Here is a 25,997-nt window from a genome sequence, read left to right as displayed (position 1 = left end):
TCTCTCTCTCTCTCTCTCTCTCTCTCTCTCTCTCTCTCTCTCTCTCTTCTCTCTCTCTCTCTCTCTCTCCGACAACGCCTGATGCTCCGGGGCGATGCGGGGGTGGTGACTCTGTGTCTCAGTGCCCAGGTTTAGCCCTAGTACAGGGGGCCTGGCTGAGGCCTCACGCTAGGTGAGGCGGAGGCAACATCGGTTCTCGCTGGGGAGCCAGAAGTGATCGAAATGTTTCCTGACAAGAGCTGTTGTAACTTCTCTGTTGCTAGGGAGACGCCTTGACTTTCACGGTGATGCATCAGTCAGCCTTAAGGCAGAACAATTGAGAGCGGAATGAGAGATGCCTCCGTCAAACGCTAGTCAACACTGCTGTATCTCTGCAGCCGTACATCAACTCCCTCGAATGACCTGACTGATGTGAACCCATCTGATTTGATCTTCGGTACTGAGATTTTCATGCATTTATAATGCAAATCTTTACAAGGGTTTAATATGAGAATGGCTTAGTCATATACTTGCCTTTCCGTAACGTTTCTCTCAAGCTTTTGTTTGCAATGCAGATGAATCTTATTTGGTTTTCAAATTTGATCTGTAATTTTGCTAGTGAATGAAATGGGTCCGTTTGTTCAATATCCGGTAACTACATTAGTTGCTGTACTAATGATCAGCACAAGGCTTTCTTGAGAGTAGCTGTCCTGTCAGTGTGGAAAGTGAGTACAGAGAGCAGCAAATTTTTCCTCAGCTCATGGCATGACATCTCGCCCCAGTGCTGAACCCACAAAGCGCATAAGAGAACATAAGCAACAGAGGCATTTGCAGCATTCATGCATATATTGTGTCCAAAACCGCTGACTCATTCACTATTCAGCACATAGTGAAAGTTATAGTTTGCTATATGAGAAAAGTGTTAGAGAAAATAAATGTATTCAGTTGCAACTAAAGATGATATTGTGCACCTTTGTTTGTGAGTTGCATGCTGCATTCCTACAAGTTATGTAAAAAACTACTTAATAGAAATAATATCTGACCATTTCAGATACCTTTAAATGAAATCCTACATTTTAATTCTAAACATTTAAACATTTTAATTCTATTTTGAACGTGAATATATATATATATATATATATATATATATATATAAATTACTTAATTTATAACATTAGAATTATAATATAATATATTTTAATAACTTTATTTTTACTTTTTCAGATTTGATTTAGATAATCTGATACATGTAACATGCATGATTTTTTTGTTTCTTTGCCTTGCATCCAAACAATCTTCAGTTATTATTAGGGATGCTAATGATTAATTGACGATCGATTAATTGTCGTTGTAATAATTTAATCGATAACTTATCGATCGTCAATTAAGCAAGGTCATGCACATGTGTGCTGCTCTATTAGTCGTTATATTTGATTATTAAATAATTTAATTAAATGATCAATCATACAAACTCCTTTTACAATCCTACTAGCCCTTTATTTAGATTAAAAACCCTTCTCCTTCATATGGTGAGGAACATGGCGTGTTGAGCAGCATTTGCACACACGGTCATGCTGTTGTCTATAGGCCACTGCAGTAGACACATATTGCAGTATTAAGGCTAACGATTAATTAATTATTTTAATTGATAATTAATTTAAACAATGATCGATTGATGGGAATTTGTTTTAATTGACATACCTGGTTATGATTTGGCTTGCATATAAATTATACACTTTTTTTTGTGGGTTAAAATAGTGGAGCTGTATTTAAATATTTAAAAATGTGTTTAATAGAGCCGAGAGTGTTATACTTTATTTGGAGGTGAACACATTAATTATCAATTATTTTAAATTGTTTAATAAAAACACAAGGGTCTGATCCTGAGTGAGAATGTGTGTAACGGATCGGCAGAATTGTGTGAGTGGAGACTCCAGGCAGTCTTGGTTACGGCCAATAGAATCTTCTGCTCTTTTATCGGATGCTCTCTAAAACCACACTGGATGGTCATTGCGTACGCCGTGGAATATGGATCCAGAGCCAGTCATCTCTTATTTAGACAGTTGTGAAGGTTGTGCACTGTATTACTACAACCCAGCGCACGGCCATAAATCATGGCTGTGGGATCTGACTATGTGTATGTGTGTATGTGATTGTGTGCTCAAGTATGGCCCAATGTGCTGTGTCAGCAGCCCAGCCGAGCAGTCCCTCAGTCCTGGGCCATCACTCCGGTTATTCATAGAACACATCAATGATTTATTGAATAACAAATCTTGAATAATGGGACCCCAATCCGTCATTCTGACTACATAACCCTTGCAGCTCTAAGACATTCCATTTGATTTATCCCATTCGTTCGATTTTGAAATTAAATTGCAACTGCTAATAGATTACATTTTTTCTCTCTCTCAAAAAAAAAGAAGCTTTTTTCAGGCTCTTATTTCAACATCAGAGCAAAACGATTGTCATCCTTCATATTAAACGTTTTACTGAAAACATCAGGATTTTTCCTTTAATCTGTGATCCTCAGCAAAACAGCCAGGCAAAAGCATTCAAATCCTGTTTTATATTAACACGCTCAATAGTCCATACAATCCCTCCGGACTGGTTCATGGGCTGCCATGGAGAACATTCATGTAGGAATTAGAAAAGCTGATTATGACAGTTTTATTTTCCGCATTCTTGGATTAATCCATAAAACTTGACGGCCCATGAGAAGGTTATGTGCACAGTGATGAAAAGCATATCATTCTTTAGCAATGCAAAGAGTGCGACTGGAATGTGGATTATTAATATTATTTTCTAATTGGGTCCCAAGGCACATGGAAATAAATGACTCTGCTTGCTCGTATTATCATGCCATGGAAAGTTTTGCTGAAAACCAAAAGCTTTAATTAAAAAGCTTTGGATGTTGCACATTGCTTGTTTAAGAGCAGTGGTCCAAAAGTTGAATAGGCAGGTTTGTGTATACCGATTTATAGTCTGTGTTTCATGACACTGGAAAAATGTGTTTGTTATAATAACCACACATTTTGTTAATACCAAATATGCTCTTAAAAACGATATGATAATTTGTGGTACCATTCAGTTTTGTTTAACCTAGAACCTTTGATTTAACTTTTTATGTTTTCTTTTAGTGCTTTATCCAGCAGCTCATCACACTGATGTTATGTTCTTGTGCTCCTGCGCTTGGGTTAATCACAGTTTATGTAGCTATGCTCACTTTTGGCCTAAAATAAACACTCTTTTCACACTTTCAATGATATTTTTGTTTTATTTGTATTTATATTTTTGAAAAATGTTTTTACAGTGGACATACTATCAATGGGGAATTGTTTATGTATTTACAGTATGTATTACTTATGTAAATTTTTTTTGTTATAACTATTTTTAAAAAGCCATCACATCTTAAATTTTCACACATTATTTTGTGGAAAATGCTAGTGATGATGGCAATGACATTTTTTTTTTTTTTTTTGGAATAATATGGTATATTTATTTAGGATTATTCACTCCCCCTTATGTCGTTCCAAACACTTTAATACTTTTGTTCATCACTTCGACTCGGCGCAGTAATATCATCACTCCTGAAAAATCCTCTCCCTCTCATTTGATATTACTGCGCTGAGTCGAAGTGCTCCCAAGTGCTATTCCACCATACATTATAGTTATCCATTTTACCCGCTTAGAAAAGCGTCACGTTTTATTTTGTGTCACCATACTTGGTCGTGTAACTACTCGTATAACTGTATTTAAATAGGGAAAACGTGGAGGTGTTTGGTCGCTTCTAACTTCATCTCTGTTTGGATCCTAATGAATGAACTGGGCTAAGCTAAGTGCTATCAAAGTGTCACCGCGCGCCAGAGCGATTAAGTGCACGTACTGAGACGAGAGAGGTATGTATCAACTCGTCTTAGTTAAGGGAATAACATAGTTTAATATGAGAAAACGGTGGAGTATCCCTTTAAGCTAATCCATATGAATTGAGCTGTTAAGTCAAAATTTTCTGACGAGACACAATCACTTTATATGATGAACAATATTTCATTTTAGGCTTTTATTCACATATAAACATTGATCAGCGGACATAAAAAGAGACACATACGAACAAACCTCATTGGTTCTTGTGGAAGCTCAAATGTGCTGTGTAACACACGGTAAAGAACCTCATTGGTTTTTGCTGAAGCTCAAGTGTGCTGTGTAACACGATAAAGAACAATCGTTTTTTTACGGAAGCTCAAACGTGCTGCGTAACATGCGAATTAACCTCTGGTTCTCGCACGTCAAGCAAGCATGCAACTAATGTGTGCATTGATGAATGTTTATATGTAAAGAAAAGCCTAAATTAAATCTGTTCATCATATAAAGCGATCGTATCTCTTCAGAAAATTTGGATTAAATAGCTCAATTCATATGGATTCGTTTTACGGTCTCTTATGAACTTTTTGAAGAGTCAGAGTGGTAGTTGCGTAGCTGTCAAAGGAGGGACAGAAATCTCTCAGATTTCATTAAAAATATCTTAATTTGTGTTTTGAAGATGAATGGAAGTCTTATGGGTTTGGAACGACTTGAGAGTGAGTAAATGATGGCAAATGTAAATCTGTAAATCTATTGTTAAAGAAACATACTTATTTAAAATTGAGTTTGACTATCCTTTTATGCAGCTTCTGCTGTCTCCAGGCCAGACTCGATACTGAGGTCGTAGGAAGACAGAGTCATGCTGACATTTTGTCATCGCAAAGCAAATAAGCCAGTAAGCCACAGGGTTTCTCTGAAGAGATTCCCCACTGTAGCGGTTTTTAATTATGAAATGTCACCTGCTGATCAGCCAGGTATACCATATTTTTCTGTATTTCACAAAGAACGAGTGGAGAATGCAATAGGGGATGCCAGCAGCAAGTTACAGATGATTGGCATGTCCTTGCATTACATATAGCAGAAACATACCTCACATATTGGATTGTGTAAAATAAGTCATAAAAGTTGTATGATACAGAAAGTGACTTTTAAATTGGATTATTAGATTTTGTCAGCTGTCATAAATTCATGGACTGCTTGGCTGTGATCATTTTATGCACTTTAGCTATGTAGAAAGGAAGGATGGGTCCAAACCCCTAGATTGCCAGATTCCTGATCTGAACATGAAAGGTATTGTCAGTTTTTCCCCATTAATGAGTTTGCTTCAGGGGACTTATTTCTGTCTGAATTGCCTCAGAGTCCCTTCTATGTGTAGAAATGTAATTTGGGACTGAAGGTTTCATTTTGTTGAGGTTGAAAAGGGCTTTGGGAGACCCGGCGCAAATAAAACAACTGGCCTAATTCGATCCTCAGAGGATTCTTGTTAGTTTTCTTCCTTTAGCTATACAGTATCTAGACCTGAATAAAACATGTAAACCTTGAATGCCAGATAAGAGTGTGAGAGAGCCTGAGTCTTGAACACAACTTCCTATCTGATCCAGGAAGTTGATATACAGTATGCCCTCTGTCTGGCTCGCTATGGTCTGCTGCATGGTTTCATTACGTTTTTTTTATGTGATATAAACCTGTCACATTTACAATTCTCCAACCACGTGTTCTCCTGTAGATAATGATGGCTTAAAATACATACTCAACTGCAGGCTTGTAATTAAATCATTTGAGAGGTTGAGCAGCGAGCTGTGATGGTGTGCCAGATGCTGCTTTCTTTCAAATGATGCTAATATTGGGTGCATGGCAAAAGCTGGAATTTTCACTTTTTCCGCTTGCACATGGACACACAATGAGGAATTCAGTGCGAACAGCAGGAGAGGAGAGAGTCTATATTCTAAATGTGTGGTGGAAGTAAAACATTTAATCGGTGTATAATGATTTTAGTATGGATTCTGAGGCTTGTTTATGTGGAGTCTGGCTTCCTAACTATTCTCTTTCATGGGCCCAGTGGGTCAGTGTAAAGTTGTTAAGGTAGTTCATTTACAGTCGTCTGTTTTTAGGGTCCATTGATATTCTGGTTAAAGAGCTTTAAGTCTGGTCTCTATATTCTCTTTCTGGTGGGTCTGAGATCCTTTGGAGTTGAGTTTGAAGTTTTAAAGAGGACTTACTATACTTTTTAATTTATTTTCAACTTGCTTTTGGGTGCAATTGTGCTTTGCAGACCTTTTTCATTCTCAAAAAGCAACAAGTCCACTCCAAAGGTATTCTCTATATCAGTAAGCACTGTTTCTGAACTCCCTGAAATGCCTTGATTGTAGTCTTGTCTTGCACACAAAATCTTACTGGATTATTACAATTAATGGCAAAAGTCATGTTTGAATCTGTAAACTAATATTTCCTACTGACACACTACAGCAATATATAAAAGCCTTTTTTTGGTGAAAATACTAACGTGTCTAAGACTTTTGCACACTACTGTGTGTGTGTGTGTGTGTGTGTGTGTGTGTGTGTGTGTGTATAATATATACGGTCAAAATTATGACATGTATTCACATTATTCCATTCCATTATTACATTCATTGATTAGTTAAATTCATGGAATATAGTGAACATCTATAATACTTTTATAATGATGCCTTGTTGTTGTTAAACATTTCAAGCTTATATTAAAATAAATCATAAATGAATACATTTAATTTATTTATTTATCATTAATTTTCCAAACTTCCTATTGCAAAAGGAAAATATGTAAACCGGAGAATACACTCCACTTGTTATGAAGCAATTTCACAGGGTCTTTAATTTGCAGCACTCACTACTACTACAGTAGTTAAAAATCATGAGATAACATGGTCAGAACCACAGTAGACATCACTTCCAGAGGAGTAAGAGCGTTCGGAAAGTATGTAGCCTGTCAGGCAGTATTTATAGAGCATCCCCTCGACCACTCTGTCCTGGATCTGAAAGGAGACAGAATGTAATATTTATACAGTGGGAGAGGAGTAACAGGTTAATCTTCACGAGGAAGCATATGGAGGTGTTTGTTTGTATAGCAGCAAAGGCTGTGATGGAACTAGATGAAAGCTGGCCCTCTGCTGTGGGTATGGATTAGCAACTCTGACCTAAACTAGCTGCTTGGCTAGAGCGCATCTGTCTTATATCTTTACATCATTCAGCCGCAGCATGATATCTCTCCTCTGACTGTGATCGCACACAGCGTGATGCATTACACATACTCCTCAAAGATCAGACAAAATTGCATATGTTTGGCTAGGGTTGGACGGTATGCTCCAAATCATAATTGAGTATTTTTTTACAAGGCTGTCTTGAACTTTTGGGTGCGAGGATGGGGGGTGTAGTTTTTTTATATATATATTTTTTATAAAGTCTTTAATTCAATTTAAGGATATAAATAATAAAGAAAAAGAAAATTTGAACAAGGCTATAAAGTACCGGTAATCAAGTTTGACCTGCCGATACAGATTTTAGCCGATTCCGATTTCATTTTTTTCTAACCACTTTACAGCACACACAAATATTTATTTTCTATATTTTTTTTATTTATAAAACACATACTTTTACCCAAACTGAATAATAAAAACAAGTTTAAATGGGTAAATTTTCTATAAATATTTGAGTCTTCATGTTCTTTTCTGACATAGCCTACTCCAGTTCTTGTTAAAACAAACATGCAAATTCTGTGCATTTTGGGCACTTTTTGTGTGAAATCATATTTATTTTGTTGTGTGATGCTGATGTTTCGCTATGTTAATCTTGCGACGCCTGAGTGCTTTTGACCGGCATAAAATCGGCATATGTCAGACTGACTGGCTGGTCGCCGGTCATGGCCGATCAGTCGGTGCACCTCTCACGCATCTCTTTTTTATATATATATACGGTATATATGCACACATTCACTCTTATTTGTCTGCCAACTTTGACAAAAATGTGAAGTGCCAAAAGGGTTATCTCATCACTTTCAGTTATGAATTACATGAATCATGTAAATGATTCAAACTTTTTCAATTAAAAAAGGTGAAATTAGTAGCAACACTGGATATTACTGTTCAACAACATTTCTATCATAACAGTTGTCAAAAATTGAATGTTTATCTACTTAAATTTTACCTTGCAATTTTTCCTCATAAAAAACTGAAGCCGGTAATTCATGTTCAACATCTGTAAACAGTAAGCCGCCTTTGATTGGCCATCTCAGTCATTTTGACATTGACGAGCGCTGTTTGACTGCTGGAGCAGACCAGCCCAATTGTATCGTGTACAATATTTTGTCATTCTACAAACAGAGCCACATCAAAAATAGAATATATTGGGGTGGCAATTTGACCATTTCAGATTTTTGGGGATGACTTGTCCCCCTCAGTATCTACAGTATGGTGGCTATGGCCTTGACTTGGTAAAAGAACATATTTCAGTATGTTTTGTTAATACAATCTTAAAGACGACTTGGTCTTACAGACTAAAAGCATGAGTGCTGTGTTGCAAAATGGTTCTTGCTTTAGACTAAACAAGGCGGCTTTTGCCTCCGTCGGCCTATTAATCTCCAGTCAAATCGCTTCTTTTAGACTGTTTTCCATTAGCATGCTACGCTGCAGATTTGCTGAGCAATGGCAGTATGTAGCGCGCCTGCCGATAAACCAAGGGGAGAAATGAGAGTCCTTCCAAGACTTGTAAGAATGATGAATGAGAAATAATGTGCATCCGGGCTTGACTGTTTTTATCATGGAACATTTCTTTGGAGACGCATTTACCTGTCAAGACCGTTCTTTACCGAAACACTATAATAGGCATTATTTCAGAGCAGAGAGATGCAGCTGCATGGGGGTAAGCTGCACTTTAGTTGATTGCCGCGGGTTGTGTTAAATGGACCTGTGGTAATTCTGTGGAAAAGTAAATACATCACCCCCTCGCTATATCCTTTCTTTTTGTTTTCTTTTTGTTTATACCTAAGCTGTAAAAGCCCACCTCCCCTCTGCGCAAAGTGCCCTTTGCTCTTCCCATGTGGTTTGTAATGCAAACTGGCCCATATTGTGTTTGCAGAGGTTCTACGTATGGGTGGAAGTTGCTTGGCTACATTAGAGAGATTGATGGTGAGCGCTGGCCAGCAGACAGCCTTTGTTCTGTGATTAGGTGTCACGCCGCAGCAGAGGCAGGCTGCAGGGATGTGGCCCAGGCAGATTTAATGCCTGCTTGTGCCTCTCATTGTAAACCACCAAGTGGGTGGGTCAGCCTTGTGGTGGGACTCAGAGCATCCTGAACCTTGATCTGAATGGTGTCGCACTTTTTTTTACAGCCTTAAAGGTGATGTGTGCCATTTTTTCATTGTTTAAATTCATTCTTTATTCCGTAGTAGTATTCAGAGACAACTATAAGCCATTTGTGCCCCCCCACAAATACTACTTTATGGATTCATGATATATGATGAAAGTCTATATTATAGTGGTTGATATTGGGTATTTAATTCTATACCCAAGTATATAGTATTGAGTTTCCCTACATTTTTATTTGCTGTCATGTAATACTCACTTAAAGTTCATCTAATAGTAATACTAATCATTTTAAAATGAATGAAATAAACTTGGCTAAAACCAAAAGTTATGACTGCTTCATATTTACACTTAAATCGATACTGGTGTGCGCTTCACTACAATGTGTGTGTTTATCTGCTTCAAGTTCATTTGAACTGTCCAAACTGGGAGAATTACTCACCTTGATCCTGTTCTAAAGCCTTATTACTTTCTTTTTTTGGAACACAAAAAAAGAAATAACAAATGCTCACGCTTTCCCATGTAATGGCAGAGAATGCTGACATTCATTGTTTTTTTTAAGAGGATGCAAAGTGCCATACAATAATCATATGCAACTTTCCTGTATATTCCAAGTGTGCTGAAGGTATACTGTATGATTTGGTGAGAAACAAAATGAAAATGTAAATTATTATTAATTGAAAATCTTGATAATGCAGTCCTGTGTATATTCATGCGAGTGCGCAGCAGTTTCCGCCTCGCACAAGCGCTTCATCTTGCAATATCAATTATAATAAATTAACAAAACACAAGGCCTACAGAAAAAAACTCAGAGTATATGCATTTTAATATCTCTGTTGTGCTCCGGTTGTCAGACAGACAGAATGACAGTTCTTGTGTGAAGGTACATAGGACAAATAATGTAAGCCTATAATATACAAAAACAATTAATTATTATTTTCTTTTTCCATTAGTATTTACACATATTTATTTTACAACTAATTTAATAATGTATATCTTGATAAAGCATTTATTGCAACTACATATAATTAAAGAATCCGTACAACTGTTGCAGCGGAGGACTGTTATTCTGTTGCGCGGAACTGATGAACAACTGTTGACGGCACAGTTTGATCAGTGGAAAAAGGGGTGTTTCATTCCTGCCCACATGTGATCAAATTTTCAAGCTGTTTAATACATTTCTACCCTTGAATATAAAAATGAAAAATCAAGCTCAATTCTTTTTTCATTGTTTAATGAAAAAGGTGCTGTTTACGTTCAATATTATACAAAATGAATGAACGAATGATACAAGGATTTGAAAGAGTCTTTTTTTTCCAGTTCTGTCTGGTGCCATTAGAGGCAAAATAAATGACACACGACACTTAACTTAAATGCATTTAAACGCATCAAATTTCGTCATATAGGACAAGTTTGGGGTTATGTGCCACTTTTCATATACTGTACACAAAATTGTATGGAGTTGATGTTATTGTATAAAATAGGTAGCATTTATTCCTGCTTCACTTTGTCATATGCAGAGAGCTTACGGCATTTCCCCAAAGCCTTGGATAGTCATTTTGCAGCTCACCAGTTTACCACACCATCAGTATGTCATAATTCACCTGAAATGTTTTTTCTTGCCGCCCGGGAGCCGGTTCTGAGGGCGTGACATTGAGTGGGGCTTAGGAGCGTGCCGGATGGCTCCCTCTCTTTTCCTTCTTTTCTCCAAGCTCTCTGGAATGGAGAGGAACAGAGTGTGTCTTGTCTGTGGAGCTGCTGGCGTGCTGCCTGCACCTCACACTGTTTTGATTTCCTGCTCTTTACTCGATATGTGTGGCTCCTTCCAGCAGGGATAATGAGAAGTGAATGTATTAACCTTGTTTTCATTTACTTCCCGTAGACGCCATACCAGCTACTGTCACAGAAAGTTTTTTTCTCTCTCTTTTTTTCTCTTTCACTATATCGCCCCCTCTTTTTATACTCCTCTCGAACTCAGTGTTGTGCTTTCGGAATGAGCAGCGGGAACTTTGTTCTTGTTTTCACACCGTCACGTTCCGCTTGAGAGCATGTCAGTTACAGGACTAAAGCTGTGATTTACATCACCTGCCAATTTCAGCTGTGGTTTGTCTGAAAGAGATTTGGCAAAAAGGAAATATCTCTGTAGAAAACTCCATGTTCTTTTCGGGAATGTGCTCAAATACATTTTTCCATAAATTACTTAATTCATCCAGTCCTTCAGATGACATCAGGGTGCCCAGCAGGCAGACTATTATAATCAGGAATGATTAAGAAAGGGTGTTTTGAGTTCTGAGACAAAATGAGAAATCATAACATGGAATTTATTACTTTTCCTCTTATGTTGTGAAATAGAAGATTTACATCTCTCATGGAAGGGGGTTTGCTTTATAGTCGAATGTGAACACATCAGTTAAAACGTAACTCATGCGTCACAATCATGATATAATTTGTGTAAAGTCACTACTATTAAATTAATTATGTTCTACATCTTTTAGAGACTGTCAGCTTCACTAAGTACATCTGGCAGTATAATGAAATGCCATGTAGCTTTTAAATATTTAATATTTCCATAAACATTGATTCTAAGTTATTAAAGTAAAAATAAATGAAGTAATCCGTTTTTAAGGTATTTTGTACGTCAGTATAAAGTAATCAAATAATAAAACCAATTAAATGTAATACTAATTTATTGATCTCTGAGTTTGACTGGGAACCGGTATTGTTGTTTTATTTCTTTTTCTTTTTAAAAACTCTCAGGAAAAAATGCAGAATTGTACCTTTTGGGCTAAAACAGCTTGTTACTGGGCCAATGCCCTAAAAAATGCCATTTTGGTACCTAATTACCCCTAACTTGTTCAAAGTAGTACCTTAAGGGTACATATTACCTCAAAAGGTTTTCAATTCAGTAAGATGGACCTTTTAGGGGTAGATGAGGTACACAGTTGTCACTTTAGGGGTACTGCCCAACCCCAAATTCATTCATTCAATCTCTCATAGCTTTATTTTGTGTTCATTTTAGCTGTACATGGCTTTAGTTATTCAAGAGCAGTGAGTGGTTTTCTCTTTTCTTGTCAATATTGTTTGATTTAATATTGGTCTGTTGACTGCATTTGCGCTTCAGGGCTTAAAAAAACCTCCAGATCTTCTGTTTCAACACTTTGTTTGCCCTCTATGTTTACACTCACTTAAGACAAACTAACTTTACATTAACACATCACCATGATGTGTTTTTTGACCAAGAAATGCGTTTGACCGCTCACGTCACATTACTGTGGGGTGTGAATGTGCTATGCACAAATAGAAGTGAGTGTTTGAAAGCATCTGTACAAAACTCTGCAGTTGAGTATCAGCAATCTATTGACCTGGTGTTCTTACTGCCTTCCTTTTCTAGATGCTGTCAGAGTTCAGAATATACAGTCGGCTCAATCACAGCTGCTGCAGTTCAGTACACTTTCATTTAATGTGGACCTTTAATAAATCAGAACTCTTCACAGAGCTTAAATTTTACGAGGAATAACCTTTATTTAATTCAATAAAATTTGGGAACTATATTAGAGCTCCACCCCCACTATCCTCCTCCTTCTTTCCTCCAAAAGCCTTCTGCTTAGAGTTCTTTTTGTTCCTCCTGCATGGGTAAATATTACAGAGACATTTTTGCCCTGTTGTTTACACCTGGTATTAGGATGCATTTTGGTCGACGAGGGAGCGTTTTAAATAGACGAGGGAGATAGACTTCCGTTCACACCTGGTCTCTTTTGTCCACTTTTGACCACTTCTGTTTTTTTGAGGGGAGGGTAAATGGGCAGGTAAATGTATTTTTTTTCTTCAGATCTTTCGATCTAATGGACAAAATAAGCTCACGCAATTTGATAGTGACCGGAAATGATGGAAAAATATACAGAGAGCAGCAGCTTTCGTTTCTGCTCTGATAGCCGCAAGACTACACCGAACACAGTTAGTGTGTGTTAGAAATCAGAAATGGTGAGAACATTGTGCTTGATACATTTTTTTGTCTTCAAACCAAACTTGGGTCTTCAGCTGACAAAGTTTAAATCCCATCTGGCTAGCACACTTCCCATATTTTTGATGCATTAAGTCAGTAGGCAGGTTGCAATCAGGTCGAATTCATTTTCGACTACCTCTGAATGTGGTCAAAAGTGGACAAGCTTAAAACATTTTAGACCCTGTGTTCATCTCTTGTGATCCGATTGACTGAAACACATCTTGTTACCAGGTGTAAACAGCCTTTTATTTATGACATTTACACCATTGACCATCTAGCTTGCTGTCCTTGTTTGCACAAACGGGTTGATGAGTGCAACGTTCACTATTATTTATTTATTTCCTGGATGAAATCCTGGATGGGACAGTGACGAGCAGCATCTTACGGGAATTCAAATTAAAGCATAGCGGCCCAGAGGTTTCTTTTTCATAACCCTAATTACCTCAAACGGGCAGCAGCTAAAAAGACACCGCAACTGTCTGTCAACAGTTCTCATCTGATGTGGTGATTTGTACACGCCCGTACCCAATTGACCCTCCCGCTCCTCCGGACGATGGGACGGGCGCTCACCAGACGGCTTGTACCTCGGGGAACCGTGGGGGGCCAAGGGGCTGAGATAGAAACCTTAACAAGAGCCATGTTCCATCTGTTCATAAATGCTGTGCAGAGTGAGGGAAGAAGTGACTGTCTTTTTTCAATTCATTTATTTATATATTTTTCCGGCAGGAGGGAGGGGACGTGGGCGGAAGTGCCTGCCCAAGTGTCTGCCACTCCTATGGGACAGCTGTTCTCCGATTCTGCCCTGAAGTGCTGGATTATTTATGCTCTGTCCTACCCGTTATTATTTATGTATGGCGTATTTGCATATGCTAGACAGCACAGTGACAGGTTCTCAAGTAGCTCTCGGCGTATAGTCTAATGTGTACAGATTGAACGCAATAAGTGGGAGATGTCACATGAGCTCAAAATGAAACACTTCTCTGCGTAATGGCAGGCGAGGCTCACAGATTGTGTGGGAATATCACACCAGCTCTGTGCATCTGGGGAGATGAGAGACACTCTAGCCAACAAATCAAATGGAGACCCCATTACAGGACTCCACAATAAGGTTTTTTTTTTCTCCTGGTGGTCCTGTTGGGATGGTAGTTCAGATTTACACTTGCCTTGCAATACTTTTAAAATCCACTGTTTATTCACCCCTTTACAAATAGTTAGGTTTTAAGCTAGGAATTGGAGCTACAAAAGATATATGTTACGTTATGTTACAATCTAAGCGAAGCACATATACAACCACCACATATACAAATGTCATGGTCCTGTCACCATAATAAAATATTTTTAATTTGGAATAAGATCTGGAAAAGTGTTGTGTGTTATGCATCACAAAGACATGCTACAACATCCATGCCTTTTGATGATTAAAGTCACCAACTCCTAGTCCTCCGGACAATGAATATGTAATTTGGATAAGGGTTCGATTTTATAAGCATCACTCCAGCAGACCCCACAGTCGACAGCCCCACTTAAAATGATGAGGCTATCAAAATGTTTTGCATTTTTTGAATTTGGACTAGCTTGAATACATGCCATTGAAGACCACAGTGACATCAGCACATGCTTGATGAACATGTTTGCTGTGATTCTTTATCAGTGTGGGTCAACAGAAGTGAAAGTCATGGAAACGTTGTAAAAATTAGCTCAAGGCCTTGTCACTTGAGGCAGGCTCAGATCTGTCAGTTGCACGCTTGCAGCCCGTAGTCTAAGAAAATATTTATTCTCTGAATTATTAATGATGCTGCCACACAGGGAAACAAATTAGTCTTCTAAGACTCAACCGATGTGAGTAAAGTGTAGTAAAACCAGTATGTCATGTATTTGTTTGCTTACTGTTTTTTCTTTTTCTTTTCTTATTCTGAACCACGACTTCTGATATATGTCATTGTTTTCTGGATCTTGCAGAGGTGATGATAAGCAGCTCTGTATACAGTCAGCTTACCTCTTTTCTCTTGCTTTTGGCCAAGTGCCATGTCGTATAATTGAGTCATTATCATTCTTAAGTCTCCTACAGCAGTTAATTCTACCTTGCTGTTAGCAAGCAGAGAGGAACTAAAAAAAAGGCCATATTAATTTGATCAAACTCTGGAAAGACTGAAAAGTCCTGGAATATATAAATATATATTTATTATTATTATTACTTTTTTTATTTATTTATAGAAATTCAATGTTGGCTTTTTGAGTCTTCTGGTTTCATTTACCTTTCAATTATAATGAAACTTTAAAGGATGTCTGTTTTATGGTCAGTAAGTGGCTCATGAAACCGATTATTGAAGTTCATCTGTATAAAGTGAAGGCTGTCATTTCTTACAGCAAAAAATATGGTGGCATGGTTTCATACTTTGATAACTTTAGCTTGACACTTTATAACCATTTTTGAAACATGTTCTTCTATATTCTTTTTCCATTCAAAAATGGTCTTCGGTGAACATGAACATGGTCATCCACACACAGTAAAGTAACCTACCACTGTGAACTGCAAGCCCAGTACTGACAATAAATCCAAAATAAATGCTAAGAAACCGTTTTTTTAATAGGACTATTAACATCCTATTTATTCATGAAATAAAAGAAAATAGTCTCTGCCAGGACAGACCATAAAACAAAGTGTTTAGAACTCTTTTATACTTAAAAGTCAGTCAAATTATTTGTGTGACTGATTTAAAGAGTTAGTATTTTTGCATTTACACTTCAAGACATAATGCACAGATAATTTGACATTGGACAGTATCAGATTGTTTTGTTCTGTCCATTGCTATGGTTATCTCTGTCAGTGTTAAGCCATGTTGAGCGAATTCTGACTAACTTAAACACACCTGATTGGCCATTGCGTTCACGTGCTCAACAGATAGGTCTGTGATTTGCTGCAAAAACACGCTGCAAATAGAAACTTTTGACACTTTTCACAGAGCACTTATGCAAATGCCCACGAGAGCATTTTAAAGCAGCCAGCTATCAGCAGGTACCTGTATAGCAGAACGGCAGGTATTGTGTATCGTAACATTAAATTATCAATTTAATCTTTGGCGGGACAGTCAAGGTGAATGCATTTTGGTCATTATGAAAAATATAGGTTATATTGCATCCATTCATGTGTGTTGTGGTCATTTTACCAGAGTGCTACAATTTTAATGTCTGTAGGAGCACCAGGATGCTTAAAGTCAACACTCAGCCTCTGTTTCCCCCGTTAGTGTAGTTTGTTAGCTCAGGTAATGACAGTGCCAACAATGGCTTGCTCTCTTAGAATCGTAAACTGCAATCTGGCCTTTTCCCTGAGCGAACTCCAGATGTTACCACAGGTTGCTAACTGCCCTATAGCACATTGACGGAAGGCAGATATTTGTTTGTTAACAGACCCTTAAAATGTGTTCAGTTTTCTTCAAAATGTGCGAATGGCTGGAATTACCTGAAATGTGTGACCGAAGTATCTCAAGCTGTCTTGATAACTTAGAAGCATATGGTGGCCATATGCAGCTCTCTTCTAAGCAACCTTCAGCTCAAGTGTTTTCTTGTACTAAAAGGATAATCCAGTAGCTTTTGATGTACATGCAGTATGTTGAATGGCAGTCATGAAAGAACAGGCTGATTTATTTTTCTCTCTCTCTCTCTCTCTCTCTCTCTCTCTCTCTCTCTCTCTCTCTCTCTCTCTCTCTCTCTCTCTCTCTCTCTCTCTCTCTCTCTCTCTCTCTCTCTCTCTCTCTCTCTCTCTCTCTCTCTCTCTCTCTCTCTCTCTCTCTCTCTCTCTCTCTCTCTCTCTCTCTCTCTCTCTCTCTCTCTCTCTCTCTCTCTCTCTCTCTCTCTCTCTCTCTCTCTCTCTCTCTCTCTTTCTCTTTTCTCTTTTCTCTTTTCTCTTTCTCTTTCTCCCTAGGTAAGTGATGGCGATATTTGGCTCTGCTCCTTGTCCAGGCATTGTATGCAGACCCTGTGCATGCCCCTGAGAAATGACCACTGAGGTGATTCATTGGCAGGAGAGCTTTAAAAATGGCCTGAACCATCGCCACATGACAGGAAATGGCACTTGTGCCACAGCATGGTTCATCTATTTATCTCCTCCTCCTCCTCCACCACTTTCTAGCTCTCCATCTCTCTTGTTTTGTCCTTATTTTTTTTCCCCATATCATTCTCATATGGATTATTTTTTAACAGACAATTTTATGAAATTATAAAATAAAGGAATTAACTGAGGGTATTGAGGTTGAGCAGATACTTTTAGAAGATGCGTTTTAGATGCGTTACATTACTATACTGTAATAAGGCCTTCTAATGTATGCGTTTATAAAAGATAAATAATAACAAAAAACTACAACAGTATCACATGGCCCATCACTATTTTTTATTTAAACATGACTTTTTCTTTACAAATAATTTGGTTTTTAATTTGGAAAAATGTCTTAAAGTACACACAACACAACACAACTGAAAACCCACAACACACACACCAGCACCACACCTGCAGCACATCAGCAACACATGGAATATACATAATGAGTAAAGTATAATATTTTAAAAGCATCTTCTTAAAGCAGCCAATTGAATTATATGGATGTCTGTTTTGTCAGAAAACAGGCATGTTTTTATTAGAAGAAGATATCGAGCTGTGACATTCAACCTGACAGTGTTCAAACCACTGATCAATTATAGACAAAGTTAAATTATGGGCAAACAATTCCAATGAAAAATCTATATTTAACACAGACATTGACTTTTTACTGTTTTTCAAGCATGAAATCATTATTCAGTATTCAGGGTGGTAGGGCTCGTCTCATGCTCTCACACAAAGCGTTGTCATTGCACACAAGTCCCCCCGTTGACCCGGTTTCACATGCAGTTGTGTAGATCTTTTTTTACAACGCGCCTTCAGAACACAGACTTTAATCCGGTCGAGTCGTGTGTCTTAGCACTACCCCCGCCTGCTCCCACCCGTTTTTCACTGTCTGCCGCACAGTTACTTTTTCAAAGCGCAGATATGTTTATGCCAGAAAGATCAATCATGCAGGAACATTGTTTTTCTGATGTTTGAAGTGGTGGTAGTTTAGGGATGATGAATTCTAAAGCAACTCCGACCGAGCCTCGCTGCCATCTGATGCAACAGGATGTAACACGGTTGTTTTCTTTTAAACTTTTGTTTCCAATATCTGCGACACGCCTGAGCGCTCGTCTTTGGGCATCTGTTGTCAGCTGATCCCTCTGTCCAGGTGAGTATAAAGAGATTAAGTGTTGCATCAAGCAAGTTCGGGAGAATTAGCAAGGGGGCCTTGACATTGAAGTTTGTTCGGGCCTTAATCTCCTTGAGTTTCTTTCTGTAAGCCGTCGCTGTGCTGATTATGAGTCCCTAGTGGTCACTTGCAACATGCCATACTTGTTATCGAATTGTAGTTAGATTCAGTATCTTAAATATGGATTGCTGGGGGAGCCTAGTGAATGTGCTTTTGTGTGGGTTTTCCAGACGACCCTTGGGTTTTACAGACCATTGAACAGAACCTCATTGGGACATTATGTGCATTCTTGTGAAGAAACCTCAAAGACTTACTAGAAGTAATGTGCTCTTGTGAGCACTAATAAAAACTGTGTCGATCGGCTCACAGGGATATCTTTTATTATCATTATACATGTGATATAATGGCTTATTAAGCCATGATTGAACAGACTTTTGACAGTCATGCAGTGTATTTTTTTCTTTAATCAGCCCTTTGAGTGTCAGTAGGGGCAGACAAAAGTGTTTTCCAACCGTTGAGTGTCTTTTGATTCATGAAGCAGGTGACGGTGACATGTGGCTACCTCTCAGATTTAGATTTTTAGTTTGACAGTGTGAAATCGGCTTTTATTCCTCACAAGTTAGCAGCTGTTCGAGGCTTTAAAATAAGGTTAATCATTATAATTTCGTTTTCCACAATGACATGTGCCATCCAGTTTTGAAAGTGTAAAGAGTGCTGTTTATTTTGTCAATTTAATGATGAGATAATAATAGTGTTCTTTTAATTGGAGAAGGCTTTTGACATAAGGAAATTCTGAAGCTCTACTTATTTAATTATTAATGTGCTGCTGTAGTAATGAAATGATCTTGCATTGTGTTGCAGAAAAGACCAATGTGATTTAAAAGGCATAAAGCATAGGTGTTTATTACATTTACAGGCGTCTGATTGTGAAAGAGTACCTTTTTCATAAAAGCTGAAATATTTTGATGACAAATCTATTTAGTTCAAATCATGGAGGCTCGGAACAACATGAGTTGATTTTTAGTTTGAATTATTGTTTAATGCTGATATATTTAAATTCAAATTCAAATGATATGTCTGCGCTGTTCATGCACAGTTGTGTACAGTACACAATATACAAGTTGTGCAAAACTGAAATAAACTGGCCACCTGTGCATAGTGTGAAGGTGAAGGTGAGGGGTGTGTGTGTAGGATGCTGGTCAGCAGCAAGAATTGTAGAGATCCTGATTTCTCACCCTTCTCTTCTCTGTGTGACGAGTGGAGGTTGCCAGTCAAGAGCTTGGCTCCTGGAAGCTGCATCAACTATAGATCTGCCAGGTGAACATCTAATACAGCTTGATGCAATTCAGCTGTACACATAGTGTCAGTGCTTGCACAGAGCTTGACCAGCACCTGTAAACAAATTATGTTTCATAAACAAAGTTTGGGAGGAGCACGTTCAAATAATCAATCCAATCAACTTGTCATCAAACATTTACCATGTCTACCCTATCAGCATGAGAGGAACCATATATATTCACTCTTTCAACTCACCTAACATTAGGGGAGGGAGGGGAGGGGAGCGGTGGGGGGTATCTGGGTTCAGGCCGAATACCGAGCCCGGAGCCATCTCCTTGGACAGCACGGCAAATATGCATTTATTCCATCTGACTTGTTTGTAAGTGTGAACTCGTGAAACCCCTATGGATACAACAGATAAACATTCCTGAGAATAGCGTGAATAAAGGCAAAACGTGTTAAGATCTGTTACATTGTATTACAGTTAGATCCTTTAATCTGATTGTACATGAATGGTGCTGAGATTTTTTTTTGCTTGTTTGAAATTAAAAAAGAGTGTAATTTACTCTCATTTCATTCCAAACAAGTATGACTGACTTCTGTGGAACACAAAAGGAGAAAGAAATTCATTAAATTAATTTAAGCGCTTTGAGGTCTCAGAAAAAGCGCTATATAAATGTAACAAATTATTAATAATTATAAAGGTTTGTCAACATGAGAGTGAGTAAATGACAGTTTTAATTTTTATTTTTACTGAACTATTTAAATACAGAATAAGGCAAGACCATGTCCTCCGTGGCCACACTGTAGGACACAGTCCGTCTCACGTAGGAGCTTCTTAATTATTTTTAAGCTCTTCCTGAGGGCTGACACATTGGCAGGGGTCAAACTGTGTGGCCAGGTGAAAATAAAGCAGCCATATTGCGCTCCTCTCTGCATCCTTCCTTCTGCTGCCTTGCACTGCAGGGTCAGTAATGGAGATTTGGGCAGCCCCCGCGGTTCCAGCCACCTGTGATATTCAGCCATATCTCCTTCATCAAGGTGTTCAATGGTATTCCTCTTACTGAGTCACAAGCAGCAGTTATATAACCGCTAACATAGCCAACTCGATGAAAAAATATAGCATCACCAAATCCCCAGACTGGCATGCCTAAAATAACATGCTCCGATGCCATCAAAGATTGAACACCATGGTTGCTGTGAAGTTTCGTGTTTCTGGAGGGCCTAAATGCTGAAATGCATTTTTCAAAATCAGAATCACATCCCTGCTGTTTGAAAGTGCAAACGAATGCTCCTGCGCCACTCGAACAGACCCTGACATGTGGAAGTGCTTTCCTTTATTACCCAGGCAGGGTTTAAACTTTCAAAAGGGTAATAAGTTATGGAAGTGAGGCTAGTGACTGAACAGGGAGAATGAATTGCTCTCTTCTATATTATCAGGCTGTAAAAATGCTTAGTCATTATCAATTTGAGATTTTCCCAGATTGAGGTGCTCTTTAAAACATTTAACAGACTGTGGAATGAGCACAGCGCTGGACACAGCAGTTCTGAGTTTCTCTGAAGACGAAAAGATGACCTACGTCGAAACAAAATGTATTGTGTCAAAGCCAATGGGATATTAAAGGGAACATTCATTAAACATGGCCACCAGTGTTTCATGTCTTTTGGCAGCACAAGCAGCGCAGTGGAGCTCCAGACAGCTCTATCTCTCGTTTCCATGTCGTTGACGTAGGTGACACGACATCTGCCGATGGAAGAGTCCGCACTCAGCAGGCACCTTCTTTACATCTGTCTTTGCACCAATGTACTCTGATGTGCTCGCTGGCATGAATATGCTTAAGCATTTTTCTTAGGCTAATCTACTTGACTCGCCCCTTGGAAGTCTTGACCAGCCTTCTGTGATAAACGCCAGCAGCTTTGGGGAGGACAGTGGCTATTTCTGACCTGTCAGGTCTGACCTGGTTTCTCCTGTCTTCATTTATTTCCCTCAAGCCCTCCTTCATCTCTGTCATCTTGTGCAAATTTTAACCTCCCCTGATGTATCGACTTCTCAGTTTATAGTACCCTAAAGGAGCATTTGTCTAGCAGCATCCACTTTTATTAGGACACGGGGATCAAACATAGAGAATCATTTAGAACGCAGCGGATAACAAAAACAGACGCTGACACAAATTAATGTTTTGGGAATACATTTTCAGAAGCGGTTTTCAAACGATAGCGAAGCAACCAGCATATATGCACTCATCTCGGGGGGATACGGCCCAAATTTGTTTGAGGAGATGAAGTTGGTGGAAAAAAAGAAAGAAGGGAGCTATAATAATAAGCTGGTCATTTGTAATTGGTCTGGGGAGTTGTCTCAACATGTGCAAGCTTGTTTTAATCAGGACGCTGTCAGTCAAAACAGCACTAAAAGGCCTGTTAAGAATCTTATGATTATGTGCCGTGAAGCAGATGGAGGGGAAACAGCCATGCGGACAGTGCAGTGGGGTTGTTGCCCTTGCTAGGACAGCTGTTCGGTTTCATTTTAGACCGCTGTTTGTTTGCACTGATAAGATGGACCTTGTTCTGTCCACAGATTAAAAATACATTTGGGCAAATCAAGCTAAAAAAAAAAAAAGCTTCACGGGAGGCTTTGACAAAATTGATTTATTGATTTGCTTGTGAAAAAAAAAGGTTTTGGTTCACCGCAGGCATACAATCAAATAATGCTCTAAACCGAGTCAAACCATCCTAGTGAGGTAATTTAAGAATATGAAAGAGAAAATTTTACTCACTTTCTCATTAGATTTTGCATTTTGCACCAAACGCATTTCCATGACCTACTCATTTACTTGGCAAAAAAGTGAATGCCTTGAATCAGCAAATCTGTGCGTGTTGATAATGATGTCCCAGAATATATTAAGTAATTCTGTTTCTTAAGGCCAGGTCACATGTACAATATTCCTATTTGTTTTCAACCAAACATGGTGTGCTAAGAGACATAATAAAGGTTTCCTAGATTTAGGAAGTGGATGATACAAATTAAATACAAATATCATGTGTGCATGTTATTAAGAGTTTTAGAGTAAATGCATATGTATGCTTTTTCATTAGTTTATTAAAATCTTATGTTTTCATTTACTGTACATACATTAAGTTAAAAAAAGATGCTACACACACACACACACACACACACACACACACACACACACACACACACACACACACACACACACAAAATTTGGATATCATTATTAATTAAAGCTGCAAGCAGCGATTGCGGGCCCAAGCCGGTGGCACCGCCACCCCCAGAGTAACTTAAACGTACCATATAACTCCCATACGTGCATACAATTCGACACAAATACACAAGCATTTTTAACCTTTTTAACCGAACCTTAACGTTACTCTGTCGACAGCCTATTGTCTAAATTACCGCGCTAAACAGCTGACGTTACGTAAACAGAGCGAACATGAGAGCACCCGACTGCAGACGTCAATAATGCAGCGTAATGGAATAATCTCCCGATCAAACTCGGCTTCCCGAAAGTTATAAACTGCCTCAGGAACCCAGTTAAGGGACAAAAATCTATTCAACAAAAATAGTGATGCAGTTAAGTGTTTTTTTTTTTGCGCAGCCGAGCGCTCTCTGTTGCTGTGGAGCAGCCTGTGTCCGTCACTCAATCATCCGGGCGTCGTGCACTGCGGTCTCATGAGGAAACGCAGCTTTTTGATATAAAGTTTTTTTTGTTCCCGAATACAAATATTTTTTAAAGTATTTGTTCAAAATAAGTAATTGTAAAAAACACGTTATTTGTGCCTTTCCAAATACCGTATTCGGGTTCGGCTCCACCCCTAATATATATATATATATAGGCTATATATATATGCTTGGAAACATCACAGTGGAGCGGTGCTTACTGTGAACGGTACGAACTGTACAACTGACTAATTTAAACAGAGCAGTGTAATTTTTTTATGTTAGGTTGACTATTTTATTATTACATTTTATTAAGGCTATAATGAACATGCTGCGATGTCAAGATTGGAATGCTGTGTGTGTGTGTGTGTGTGTGGTGTGTGTGTGTGTGTGTGTGTGTGTGTGTGTGTGTGTGTGTGTGTGTGTGTGTGTGTGTGTGGGCTCGATCGAATGGAGACATAAAAACATACTCCGTCATTTTGTTCACACAGGACATCATTCAAAGTGTTTCTCTATATTTGTGTACACTCGCAATAAAGCACAACATTGTGATTTTGTTAAACTATAAACTCTTGTCAAACTGTAACCTACAACTGTCACCCAACCAAAATATCACACACGCACACACACACACACACACACACACACACACACACATACTGGTACGGGTGCTTTATAAGGACTTTTCCCCCTAAAAAGATCCATCCTGGTTTATGGGGACCCACCTTTCCCTTTGTCATAGACATTAATAAAAAATATTAAACTGCTCCTTATGGCATGGGGTAAAAATCTGACTGCTCAGAATTTAATTCTAATGAAACAGTCTGGTAATATGAAGACCTGACAAACTAAAGCACTGTAAGGACAGGGCAGGAGTGGGCGTTTCCTGATTTAATTATGACTTATGAGGACTACCCTGGTTTATCTGGACATCACTCACATACACACACACATCTGACCATTAATTATGAGGACTAACCTGGTATAACCTGGACTAACTTTACCCATGAGAGTGCCACATCACTTAAGTTTGTTTCAATACCAGCATATAGAAAAACAAAACAAGAAATTATCAGCAATTGTTCACCCTGGCTTAAACTTTAAGAGAGATTTCAGAAAACTAACCTGAGTTTGTAATGTGAGATTTAACAGGTGTGAAGTGAGTGAAGAGAGAAGAGAGAAGAGGGAAAGTGAAATACGGAAATATTTTAGCTTTAAAAATTAAGAAAATAAAAAACCAAAAGGAGAGTTTACTATTTAACCATCACTGACAAATGCATTCACCCACAAGTATTTTTCATAATTGAACCTTGAATGTCAGTCTTAATTTATTCATTAGATTTTAAGAAGTTTTGTCTAAAGATAGTTTTGAATAAAGCTAAATATTTCCAGTTGATTGGGTTTGGGTTTTGTTAATGTGAAAAGAGAAGATTGTTCAAGACTTGGTATTATTATCTAAATGAACATTGCTGACCATTTGGGTTTAACTGTACATCTGTAACCATATGAATCATGCATACACACACAACCCTAACTAACCCTTGATTATGAGGACATTTTGGGTTTAACTGGACCTCTCTCACACACACTCTCAAACACCTGACTAACCCTTGATTATGAGGACATTTTGGGTTTAACTGGACCTCTCACATACACACTCTCAAACACACACAAACACCTGACTAACCCTTGATTATGAGGACATTTTGGGTTTAACTGGACCTCTCACACACACACTCTCAAACACACAAACACCTAACTAACCCTTGATTATGAGGACATTTTGGGTTTAACTGGACCTCTCACATACACACTCTCAAACACACACAAACACCTGACTAACCCTTGATTATGAGGACATTTTGGGTTTAACTGGACCTTTCACACACACACTCAAACACCTGACTAACCCTTGATTATGAGGACATTTTGGGTTTAACTGGACCTCTCACACACACACTCTCAAACACACACAAACACCTAACTAACCCTTGATTAGGAGGACATTTTGGGTTTAACTGGACCTCTCACACACACACTCAAACACCTGACTAACCCTTGATTATGAGGACATTTTGGGTTTAACTGGACCTCTCACACACACACTCAAACACCTGACTAACCCTTGATTATGAGGACATTTTGGGTTTAACTGGACCTCTCACACACACACTCTCAAACACACAAACACCTGACTAACCCTTGATTATGAGGACATTTTGGGTTTAACTGGACCTCTCACACACACACTCAAACACCTGACTAACCCTTGATTATGAGGACATTTTGGGTTTAACTGGACCTCTCACACACGAACACCTAACTAACCCTTGATTATGAGGACATTTTGGATTTAACTGGACCTCTCTCACACACACATACACACTCTCAAACACCCGACTAACCCTTGATTATGAGGACAAACTGGGTTTAAATGGACATCACGATTAACTCCACACATAGCAGGAGTACCTGTATTAGAGTTAACCATACTAAACCAAATCAACTATTCTACGTTAAAGAGTGAATTCACAAATGATTGTGCATCTTTTTGCTGCCACTAAACCTGTAAAAGTAATACGCACACCTAAGGA

The 25,997-nt window shown here is 38.4% G+C and overlaps 1 protein-coding gene across 6 annotated transcripts in view; it reads left to right on the top strand.

The window, feature by feature from the left end:
* Nucleotides 1-25,997, top strand: part of cadm1a (cell adhesion molecule 1a) — a 278,459-nt gene that overhangs the window by 41,168 nt on the left and 211,294 nt on the right. The window lies entirely within an intron of this gene.

This window comes from Phoxinus phoxinus (assembly GCF_949152265.1).
Source record: "Phoxinus phoxinus genome assembly, chromosome: 17".
NCBI lineage: Eukaryota > Metazoa > Chordata > Actinopteri > Cypriniformes > Leuciscidae > Phoxinus > Phoxinus phoxinus.
This window is presented reverse-complemented; position numbering and strand designations above follow the sequence as displayed.